At 38.6% G+C, this 12489-nt stretch overlaps 1 protein-coding gene and 1 pseudogene across 6 annotated transcripts in view; one reads left to right on the top strand and one right to left on the bottom strand.

The window, feature by feature from the left end:
• TENM2 (teneurin transmembrane protein 2) overlaps positions 1-12489 on the top strand; it is a 1191402-nt gene that overhangs the window by 634639 nt on the left and 544274 nt on the right. The gene's annotated exons all lie outside the window — the stretch shown is intronic.
• Positions 6429-7008, bottom strand: LOC139010043 (INO80 complex subunit C pseudogene; annotated as a pseudogene).

Genomic DNA, 12489 nt, shown 5'->3' with positions numbered 1-12489 from the left:
GACTGGTGCTCTGTCAAAGCAAGATGTTGAAACATGTTATTTATCTGCTTAAAATCTTCCAATAGATACCTGTTTCAGAAAGTTGATAACAATATAATAAAATTTCTGAATCCTACCTATGTTCAGATCTTGGTATAAATGTCACTGGCTAAGAGAGGCCTTCCTCATCTTTCCAAACCAAACCTCTTGTTATTCTCTCTTAGAGCATCTTCTGTTTAACATTGAAGCATTTTCATAATTTTATTATAGATTTTATGTATTTAGTTATTTGATGTTTCTCTCCTGTATTAGGTTGTAAGTTTCTCAAGGGAAAGAACCAACTTTCTCTTACTCTCCCATGTATTGCAAGCACTTACTATGGTTCCTATGTACATAGTAAATGTGTCATAACATTGAATAAAAAAATAAAAAATATAAGAGTATACATTTTCAAAGTGGCCTCAAATGCAAAGACCCTGAATTGTCAATCAAAATGGCATATTTGAGGATCAGAACAAAGGCCAGTGTGCCTGGGACACAGTGAGCAAAGGTTTAAGAGAGAGAAGGAAGAAATGAGGTTTCTGAGGGACCCAGGGGACATATCAAGTAAGGGCTCTATAAGCCAGGATAAGAAATTAGGTCTTGGGAAACCACTGGAAGGTTTTAAGTTGTTCAGGGATATACTGAAGATGACGTCCATGTTATAACCCTGTATTATTTTGCAACATTCATTTAAGTCTGAATCATAAAAATTTAACACAATACCATTTAGAGCACAGATGGGCAAGCATTTTTGTGAAGGGCCAGGCAGTCAACATGATAAGCTTTGTAGCCTCTCTGGTCTCTACCACAACTGCTCACCTCTCTCGTTGTTGTACAACAGTAATCACAAGACGATTCTCAAGGAGATGTTGCTGTGTTCCAACCAATCTTTATGTAGAATCACATGCACCCAGCCAGACTTGGCCCATCAGCCCTGGTGTGCCAATCCCTGATCCAGTGGCACATGGGACACACATTGAAAATGCGGATTCTATGCCTCCTCCAGACACACTAAACAGAAGCCTCTGGGTTTGACATCTGAGAGCCTCTGTTTAACAACTTGCCCCAGAGAAATTTGCGTGTAATTAAGAACAACTGGTCTAGACACCCAGTCTTTCCCCTTGGACTATTGCTAAAGTACTGAGAAAATGCCACTGATTGGCCTAGGGGAGCACATGGGGTGTTTGTTCAAAGTAGAAGGACTTTGAGATGGTTTGTATGTCATTAAGAGCAAGGGCAGGTTATGGGAGCTGGCCTGTAAGTTGGAGTGGATTGTGGTAGGAAGGGGAAAAGCTCAGCTTGGATAAAGCTGAGATCAGCCCTCCCTTTGAGTCTCCCGGTTTTTGTTATTGATGCTAAAAATACATTTCTCTTAATTGTTTTGTGAAAATAAGTTAAATAAAGAATAAAGCTGGTCCATGCATGCACAGGCAAACATTACACTCTTTTCACATAAACACTGGGAGGATTTCTCAGAGAGCTCCTTTTCAAATTTGGTTGCAAAATAACACCCACAGACTGTATTTCCAACCACAAAATACTGTGACAGTAAGCAGACAGCACGCGAGAGCCTGTTATGCTTTATAGATTGCAATGATTATATTGCGGGAGCGGTTGATGCATTTGCTGGTGTTCATTCTAGTTCACATTTGCATTTAAATTCCTGTGGAACAAAGATAAGATAAAAAGGGAAACAAATGATGCTTATTTGTTGTTGTATTGAACTATTATAAGTATCATCTTTAAAAAGAGAGCGAAGCTTTGCAAGGAAGCATTCCACGTGTTCTTTAGAAAACATCAGATACACATTCAATCATCAACTAAAAATATGCAGGAAAGCATATCCCCAGGGCTTTAATAAAATCATAAATCAATAAGGAATAATCCAAACTGTGAGAGAACACAAGCAGCAAATGAAATACTCAATACTCTCTTTGACACATTTATCCACATTTTATTGATACATAGGAAATGTAGAGCTGCATTTGAGTTTTGAAACGCTATCTTTTTTATTTCGGGCATTTTTTTTTTAAGCATCACATGATCTCCGCATTTCTTCTTTCAATAACATGTGCATCCACAGCACGATCCTTTGATCAATTTATTCGCATCCGTTCTTCAACCAGGGCAATGCGCTCTTGCTCCTCTAAGCTCTATTTTGTTGGGATCTAAGGAACAATTCTTTGGGTAGAATTCAATGGAATTCTCCCACCAAGTGGATGTTGGATTCCTCTCTCTCTGCAAGAAACACACCTCCCTCCCCATGGGGTGTGTTTGCCATAATGAAACCCAGAAGAATCAGAAAATGTCCCCTCTCTCTCTTCCAGGTTACTGAGTGGCATAGCAATGCTCTAACCATTTAAACCATTATTTTAAACCTCACACTCATTCCTGTACACCTGAAATAAGATTAAAAATCAATAATTCACTAACAACAGTTAATTATATGCTGTATCTCACCCCATAAAGGTTTCTCTGGTTTTGCTACACTTTGCAGTACATTTTTTCAAAGGAAACAAAGTTAGTTAAGCCTTTTTCTGGGTGTTGGCGATGAGAGTCTGGGAGCATTCCTCAAAATTGGGGTCTGAAGAACACTCTTAAGAATATTCCAGCCAGGCTAGTGTTTCTCAGTGGTTGGGCATCGATTCCTGGTCAAGGCACATGCCTGGATTGTGGTCTGGATCCCCAGTAAGGGGTGTGCACAAGAATATTCCACAAAAATTAAATTTGGTTTTCAAATTAGAACAACCATGTATAAGAACTGCTGCTTAATTTATCCTCCTTCTTGGATGGCATGCTGACATATTAAAGGCTCTCAGAAGTCCTGCAGAAAATACGTATATGAAGCTTTGTTTTTCTAAACTTGTTGCTCATAGGAATACTTTTAAAATTGAAATTTGACACCTGGTGTTCCAAAACCCTGGTCTACAGTAGTTATTAGTACACCCTCCTGTTTTTATTATACTTTTTATATCTCCCAATACATGATGTTAACATATTTTTAGGAATATTTGTTCATTTAACAGTCATTCAGCAAATATTTGAGGATCTTCTCTGTGTCAGGGACTATTGGGTGTTGAGAACATATTAGTTTAATCATACATTTTAATTTTGTTTTCAAAATAGATGTTAAAATATATATATGTTAACTTAGTTGCTAATATAAGAAACAAATTATATTTTAAAATCAAAGTATTCAAATTCATCAAAATAGACTATTTTAGAATCTTTGGTAATGTTTTAGAAAAAGGCAAAATTATAGGTATGTTTTATTACTTGTCATTTGGGCACCTTGAACTGAGCTGGTACCTTATTTATTGTTGTGACTGTCCATGGAATCCCGACAACGATGCATTCAAATGACTCATAGTTACGAGTTTTTAAATCAGAAGCAAAGAAATTCAAAAGCTTAATCCTAGCCACTTGCTTTGGCTGAATATCTATGAACTAAACCAAACCCTTCAAAAGTTTTAAAAATCAACTGATCAACAGAATTTTATAAGCTGCCTATCTTAGAGTGTGAATTTAGTATTGTACACATCTGGCTCATTTTCCCAGTTCTAAGGGGAGTTGGGTTAGAAAATCTATTCTTAGAAATAGTAAGCATTTTAAAAGTTCACAGCAGCTCCAGGCCGTTGATTTGAGTCATAGCCTATGAGGGGGGGAAAAGCAGTAATTCTCAGTCTCATTCTTGTGTAGCTGGTGCCACTCCAGTGACGTCACTAAAGCGAAAAGCCTCTGCCAAGTTAATTTAGTCAATTGGTTTTCACAAATTACACATCTTATTAATTACTTCTTGTGGTAGAGAAACCCAGTTCAAGCTGGCTTAAGTAAATAAGAGTAAAAACAATAATAAAGTGAATACGTCAATACCCCAAAATGGTTTAAGAGATATCATCTCACTTCAGGAGTCTAATTTGCTTTAGACTAGATTCCGTGGTACTGACCATGTCATGAGGACCCTGTGTATCTTTCCTTCCGGTTTGGCATGGATCTCAGACACAACCCTCCACCTGTTGGTTCCCAGCACCTGCATGTTTACAACCAGAAAATTCAGCCCGAGTTGTGATCTCTTTTTTTTTTAATGATTCTCTAGCTTGATTCTCATTGGCTATCCTGACTCATATACTTATACTGCAGCCAATCATAGTGGTCAAGAGAATAGAATGACCTTATTGGCCAGGCTTGGGAGATGTTTCCATTCCTGGAGTTGGCATAGAATGAGAGTGAATGACAGGGATTGAGGGAGGTGTGGTTTTCCCAAAAGGAAATTCAGGCACAGCTACCAAAAGCAGAGGGAATTGATGCCACACAGGCAAAATCAACAGGTGTCCATTATATTTTTTTTTCTTTTGTATTTTTAAATTAAATTGATTGGGGTGACATTGGTCAACATAATCATATAGGTTTCAGGTGTGGGTTTCTATGTCACAAGATCTGTATACTGTACTATTTGCCCACCACCCAAAGTCAAATCTTCTCCTGTCACCATATATTAGGACCCCCTTCTCCCCACACCTCCTTCCCTCTGGCAACCACCACGCTGTTGTTTGGGTTCATGAGTTTCCATTATATATTTTTTCCAAGTGAACATTTCCTTAGAGCTGGGAGGTGTAAAGTAAACAAAAAGAGGGAGTTTCTCACCAGTTGGGTCTAGGGATGGTGGGAGGGGAAGATCAGCTCATTCAGCCACCTCTCAGCTCTTAAGGGAAGCGGGCCATTGTCCTAATGTTTCTGGGATGATCCTGGCTGTTACCAAGGGTAATTATTAATAGCTCCCCCTTTACTCTCAAAGGAATTCTGATTTGCTTGATAAAGTGTAGGGTTGCTGGTGCTTCAAAAACAATTGTAAATCTCTGGCTCTGCACCAAAATATTCATTTACAGTTTAACTGCTCATTCTCTCCTGGTTTTACTTGCTTTCCATACAAAATTAAACTTCATTATTACCATTTTATACAATTAATATTTGTGTAGAGTTATCCACATTTAACAAATTCTGTGTTCATCGTTGCTTCTTGAACCTCAGTCATTCTCCTGAGATAAATTTTCATATTCCTGAACTTTTCCTTTGGAATCTTGCTGCTTAAGTAAGGTCCATGGACCAGCATTATCAGTATCACTTGAGAGCTTGTTAGAAATGCAGAATCTGGGGCCTACTGAAAAATATATTTTTGATATATATAACCTGAGGGTGACATGTATCAACTGGAGTCTGCATCGTTGGGAACCTTCCCAAGTGTATGTTTTTCATTTGCCACAGGGACTTGTGCTCAAAGCTATAGGTTGGAAGATATTTAGATTTGTTCCTATAAAGATTTATAGGCATACAGATATATCTCTCTATATACACATATTTAGAGATAAAGATATAAATACGAGGCTTGTTCCTCATACCAACTAAATTAGAATCTCTGGCCATGGGGCCACTACTCTAGGAGGAGTTCCTTTAACTAGGATCAATTGGTGACAAACTCTTATGTTTTTGTTTGTTTAAAAAATACTTTTCATTACTGAATAATAGTTGAGCCAGTTATAAAATTCTAAGTTGACATTTTTGTTTCCAACAGGCATTTAAATATTTAGAAGATTTTTAGTCTTTTTTGTCTTTAATTGTTGTGGCTGGGAAATCTGTTGAGAGTAAATGTTTTTCCTATGTAGATAATCTAAATTTTTAATTGCTGGTTGTTACTATGATCTTTTCATTATCCTGGGTTGGGAAGCTTTACTCCATTGTGGCTAGATATATGTTACTTACTTATTATTACATTTCAAATTTCTTGTGTTTTCTTAATCTGAAGATTCAGATTCTTTATCACCTTTGAAAACTTCTTAGCTATATTATTTTCCCACATTCTACTTATTCTTTTTTTTCCCCTGTAAGGTAAGTTAGAATTATGCAAGGCATTTTCACTTTATCTTCCCCTGTTTTGCCTATTGTCTCATATTTTAGTGTTCTTTTCTGTCTCTTCAGCATTCTAGATAAATTCTGTGTTCTAATTCTAATATGCTACTAAACATATACATTGAGTTTTTATTCAATGATTTTATTTTTTACTTCTTGAATTTACATCTATTTTATTTAGAATAATTTTTTTCTGTAAATTAATATTACAAATCTGACTGGTCTTTCTTCAATAGCGTCTTACTCCTTTCTCATTATTTCAATTTTTTTTCTTGTCATATGACTTTACTTGAGGCAATAAATGAAATATAATTTAACTCAACAGGAAATATCACACTTGGAGGGAAAACATAGAAATACACACACCTTAATGCCAAACATTGTTTCCAAGGCCCAGCACTGGCATTTCCAGACTGACGGCAGAATGAGCGTTTCCATGAAACAAAACTGTGAGTCCAAGTCTGGCTTGGAAAGTTTTCCACTTCATCACCACTTCCCAAGGCTCAGTGCACGATGTGTGTGGCCTTTCTCAGGGCCAGGTGCGCCAGTGACAACATCGGAGGGCAGCCTCTGAATGTAGGAAAACTCTTCAGTGGTGCTGAACCGCAGCTTGCTCTGTGGGTCAGTGTAGTCAGCAAGAAGACCTGAAACATCAGAATACTTCATAGCTGGTTTGAAGGATGGAGGAGCATCAATACTGAAGTAGCCAGGATCATTCAGTTGCCAAGGCAATGCCCTTTCAGAAGCGAGAGTTTATTTCAGGTTCTTCCAGGTTCTGTTCTTCTTGCCAGCTACAGTGCTACCATGGCCAGAGTGCACAAAGTTGGGATCCTTAAATGGCAAAGGTTTGGAAGTTTTTTCCACAGGTCCTGTGCTAAAGTCAGAGGGCACCGTCTTATCCTCACTCATGGCTTCCATGCTGATACCCTGTGCAAAGCTAGAGGTGGACACTTTTTTCTTCTTACCGGCGCCATATCCCCCACTGCTGCTGCCACTGTGGGAAGGACTGGCTGGCCTTTTCTTGCTGTTCAGGGCTATCCCTGGGCCAGCCGTGGGGGCCACAATGGGAATTTGAGCCACCATGCTGTACCTGAGTCTTCTTCCCCACTTCCTCTTTGCTTTCTCTGCAAAGCTATTTCATTTCTTTAAAAAGGTACTTAGACATACTTATGTTATCATCTAAATCTCTGTATGTAAAGCTTTTTTCCTATTGTTTCTGCTGATTACTCTTCATGGACACTTGCTTCCTTGTTTGTTTTGCACTTTTGGAGAGTGAACTTGTGTTATGTGGAATTAATCTGTGAATATTTTTTGAGACCTGAAATGAGGGTGCATTCCATCCTTGTAGAGAAATTTGTGTTGGCTTCTGCCAGGTTCTATAAAATATAACCACGTCAAGACCACTTTGATTCCTTGTCTTGGAGTTTCCTGATATATGCTGGTTATGTAAATTTTGAGTCCAAAATTTGCCTAAGGGCAGGTCTATGGTGATGCATTTTTAAAAAGGTACTTTTTTTTTTTTTTCCATCTAGAATTCAGCATTAGATAAACAAATTCCCTTAGCTGGCTCTTCACTGCCTGATGATTTTCTATGTTTTAGTTCTCCATTTTCCCTGAGGGGAAGTGCCCCAGCTTCAAGTCGTTCATGCTGTTAATGAGTAAAGTGAGGCTCAGAGTTTGACTTGCTCAGGGTCACACGGCACCTGGGAGGCAGAGATGAAAAAAGGACCCAGATCTTCTCATAGTCCAATTATTTCCAGTCCAATAAAACAAGCTACAAAAATAGCAATGCTTTCTTCTAATAAGAATGGCTTCACCTTTGCCTCCAATTGGACAAGTAACAGCAAGATTCAGTTATTTCTCATGGTTAAGTTTGATGAATTGTAGAAATGGGTTACTTAGATATATTTTAAGAATCATAAGAACATAAAAAGTCATGTGGGATAAGACTTATAGTCTACACTATTCAGTATTTTGTCTTTTATAGTAGCACCAAGGGACAATGGTGTGACATGATGATAGTTGCCCTTCGTGATATTGTCCTCAAAGGGGGCATCCCTAACTGGGAAATATCTATCATCTAAGAATTTCTCTAAACCCTCCCTGAACTCTCATTATATTTTTGGTTTGTACAACCTGAAGGCATGGCTTTGTGTGGAACTGAGCTTATACTAGTCAGGACATGGGCTAAATAACCCTAAGGTCTTTTTAAAATATGATTTTAAGTATCATAAATCTTATTGTATAAGTAGTCTCTGAAGAGGAAGGCATATAATAGAGTCATGTAAAGCTTAGACTCTACAATAAAGCAGGCTGTGTTCAAATACACCTTGTGTCCTAGCTGTGTGACCTTGGGCAAAGTCTTTCACTCTCCCTGGAAAGGGGCAAAGATTTTATCATTCATAGGATTACTGTGAAAAATGAGTAAGATGGTGCATATAAAATCACCTAGCACAAGGCTTATAGTAAACAGTCAAACTATTCTTTGTGGTTCTTTGTGGTACCATTATTGATGTTTTAATTGTTGTTAGCTGGTGAATATTTTTATCCTGATCACAAATATCACAAAAAAGTGCATATATCCCATTTCATAGTTTTTAAAACGTATGGTTAGTGAGGGACAGAATACGCTATGAGAGGGATGAAGTTAACACACCTTCAAACTATTTTGATTTTTATGGTACCAGTATGACAAAATAAATTGTCAACCATTCAGAAAACACCACTAAAATATCTGTGGATGTGTTGTTGTGGGTGTCCTGCATTTTGAAAAAGATAGATGTAAACTAACCAAGTAAATAAAGTCACTTGGGTTCCATTCTGGATTTTGCCCTTAAATAAAATTGACTCTGATAGTTGGTCATTGGGTTTCTTCAGTTATTTTATTTTTTAAAAAAAGAAGCCCTGACCGGTTTGGCTCAGTGGATAGAGCGTCAGCCTGCAGACTGAAGGGTCCCGGGTTCGATTCTGGTCAAGGGCATGTACCTAGGTTGCAGGCACATCCCTAGTAGGGGGTGTGCAAGAGGCAGCTGATCAGTGTTTCTCTCTCATCGATGTTTCTAACTCTCTATCGCTCTTCCTTCCTCTCTGTAAAAAATCAATAAAATATTTTTTTTAAAAAGAAAAAGCATGTGGCATGGAATAGCTCTAATGTTAATACAATTGGATGGCTTTCCCTGGAAAGTGGCCTTTCTACTCTCTCTCAAATGTCTCCGTCTGCCCCAACATTTACTTTGCACTAGTAGCAACATTCAAATTTCATTGACATTATCTTCTAAATACAATCAGATCAAAAATCACCAACATCATTCTCATTGCTCTCCTGTACGCTGCTAATACAGAATAGGCCCAGCTGATAACTTCCGCTTCAGTAACCTCTGATTCCACTGCTGGAAATGCTCTGTGTGGTTTTCTGTTGGACCAAAGTCACAGGGATTCGTGTAGGACAGGTGATTCCCATCGGCAAAGGTGCAAGAGGTAGCAACTGCCATTAACTGGACTTTGCTCCCACTGGGCATGGAGACTGTGAATCAATAGGTCCCTGAGGGTGACATGTACCAACTGGAGCCTGCATCATCCAGGGCCTTCTGGATGTTTTTCATTTGCTACACGGGCTTATGCTGCAATCTGTAGGTTGGAAGGAATTGAAGTGAAACTTCTAAAAAATGATAGTGGGCCCTGGCCCACTTGGCTCAGTTGGTTGGGTGTCTTCCCATGCACCAAAAGGTGGCTGGTTGGCTTCCTACTCAGGGCACATGCCAAGTTGGCAGGCTAGGTCCCCGGTCGGGGTTCATGCAGGAGGCAGCCAATTAATGTTTCTCTCTCACTGCTATGTTTCTCTCTCTCCCTCTTCTTTCCTCTCTCTTTAAGAAATCATTAAAAAATATATTTTAAAAAATGGTACTAAGCATTTAGGATGTTCTAATTCAGTTCACATAGGTGTTGACTTATGTGTTCTGTGACACTTTCAACTCCAAATTAAATCTACTTAGGTTGCTGACAAAAATCATGATTTGTTCTTCCAACACTTATCATTTGAGTGACCTCAGAAGATTACTGAAGCTTTCTAAGACTCAGTTGCCTCATCTGTAAAATGGGAATAAATGTGAAAGTTATTTTAGAATTTTTTGAAAGTTAAATAATATAGTTCAAGCATAGTTCTTAGCATAGTACTGGCACATTTTACATAATATGTATGTATACATATATCTACATATATATTCAGATATTTATATTGATATATAATATTCATGATATTAATCCCAATATTATCCTATACTTGATATTTTTCACAAATGGTCTGAGATCTCCAGATCTCCATTCCTCAACTTATATCTGGAAAGCAAAGTGGACAATTGAAGACATTACTTTAAATTCAGTCCAAATTTTACTTGTGCTTGATATACCCAACTGGATTAAAGTAAAAGGCCTTCAATTCTGGAGGTAGATGATTTCTGGACCAGTTCAGTAGTTCAACAGTGTCTTTGTGATGCTGTTGGCCATGTTTCCCCTTCCATTGCATTCAGCTTCACTTTCAAGCATCTCACTCTCTCATGACTGCATCCAAACAAGAAAGGGTTCACATAGGGAAGGGCTTTACCCCAAGTATCTCTTTTTCCATCAGGGAGTAAAATCATTGTCAGACTCTAACCCAGCCTGTTTTCCCTTGTTTTTCCTTGGATACATCTGCCCACCCATCCATCAATCAATCGAGTGCAAGGAATCACTAGATAATCAGACAAAACATAGGTCCACCCTCTGGGCTAGGGGAGGAGCCAACCTTCTAGCATAAGCAAAAATGGGATTTGGTTAGAGAGAAGGAGGGATATTGGAAAAACAACCGATGGCTATTGAGTAGGCCAACGACAGTGTCTGACAAGAACAGGGAAGAAGGGGCAGTCCCTCTCTAATGTCCACTTTTGTTCTTTAGTCATTTATCCCACTGATGTGAGTGGCTCTTGCTGTTTTTTCTCAGGTTCTGAATATAATAGGAATGTGGCAAGTACACCACCATTGATTGGTGTAGATCATAAAGTGCAGGGGATTCATAGGAAGCTTCTACATATCTCAGTTTCTCTGTCTGTTACTTAAGACATGGCCAGCAGCCTGGTAAAGTGGAAGAGAGGTCCAAGGAAAACACAGTCAGCAACTCTCCGTCCTGAAGTTTATTTCTTGCCTGCAAATCAAATTAGATATTGATCTTTCATCTCGGGAGAAAGTCTTTCATTGGAACCTCTGTGCCCCAATTCTCATAACAAAGTCCCCAACAGAGAAATCATGATCTGGTTGTCACGCCTTTGAAAAGCTTCCTCGACTCCCGGAGTCACTCCCTGTATGTGAGCTCAGTGTTTGCACTTCTCTCTCCTTCCTGAGGCTGCCTTGTGTATTTAAGGATGAGAGTTCAAGGTCATGGACTCAAATCTCCCTCAGCTCCACAAACACCCTCTGGTGAAATACAGAATTCTAGCTCTAGTCTTGTGTTTATCTGAGATTTGCCTTCTGCTATCAAGGTTTGTTGTCTCACTTTACATCCTTATGTCTCTTACGAAGGTGTGAGAAGGTTGCGTTAACTAACGACAACCGTTTCATACATTTTAGAAACGTTCCACACATGTTAAGCGCTGTCACTGGTTGGGTCGTTCCACATTTGCATTAATTTGACTTCTAGCATCGTCCCTACTCTCTAATAGAGGGATAGGTCCCTTGAGCATTTCCTGGCTTCTTAGAAAGAAAAAGATGCCAATGTACAAGGAGGGGATTAATTTCCCTTTTTGCTTTTAGATGATTCTTAAAACCTTTCTGCATGACCTTGAGTGAGAATGATCTGGAAAACAGTGGCTTCTGATAATAAAGGCCTAATGTATTAAAATATTTGATCAGGAGTTAAAGAATAAATTAGCAGTCATGTGGTCCTGCATTTTTAATGAGCATGCTTTTAACATAGCCATAGGCTGCTTCTTCCCTTTGGAATTTCCAAGTAGAATTGAAGAAATAAATTAAGAAATAGTGGGAGTATTTCCAAGGAAACCAGGAGGATTTGGATAAGATTCTACCTGCCATGGTTCTCATTGTTTTCATGAAAGTCACAGTACATTTCTCTCTTTCTCTCTCTCCCTCTCTCTCTCCCTCTCTCTTTTCTACAGCTCTTGGTGGTTTCTATCTGTGTTTGGATGCACAGTGCGTAATTTGTTTAGTTATGAAAAAATGAGTTTTCTAGTTTAAAATTATACTATTTGTAGGTTGCAGGGGAAGTCCTTAATAAGAAGTAAGAAATTGTAAAATCTTCATTTCATTGTTTTGGGGAATATAGCTTTCAGTCCAAAGAAATATGGGAGCATCTCTTACCCAAGAAAAACAATGCATACAGACTGGTTGTTCCATCCGCTGAAGACAGTGAGGTGGAGGAGGCATACAAGAAGTGAAAGACACAGATTCGCATTAGGTAGCACAAAGAATTGCTTTAGACAAAGCTTTGCGCATCCTACTCACAAATATTCCGTGGTGTGTTGCCTTTTTCTGACATGCCACCCTCAGCTGCTGCATGACACTTCTTGAAACTGTAGT

The sequence above is a fragment of the Myotis yumanensis genome, unplaced genomic scaffold (genome assembly GCF_028538775.1).
Source record: "Myotis yumanensis isolate MYYU_CA2020_CCGP unplaced genomic scaffold, mMyoYum1.0.hap1 SCAF_5, whole genome shotgun sequence".
NCBI lineage: Eukaryota > Metazoa > Chordata > Mammalia > Chiroptera > Vespertilionidae > Myotis > Myotis yumanensis.
This window is presented reverse-complemented; position numbering and strand designations above follow the sequence as displayed.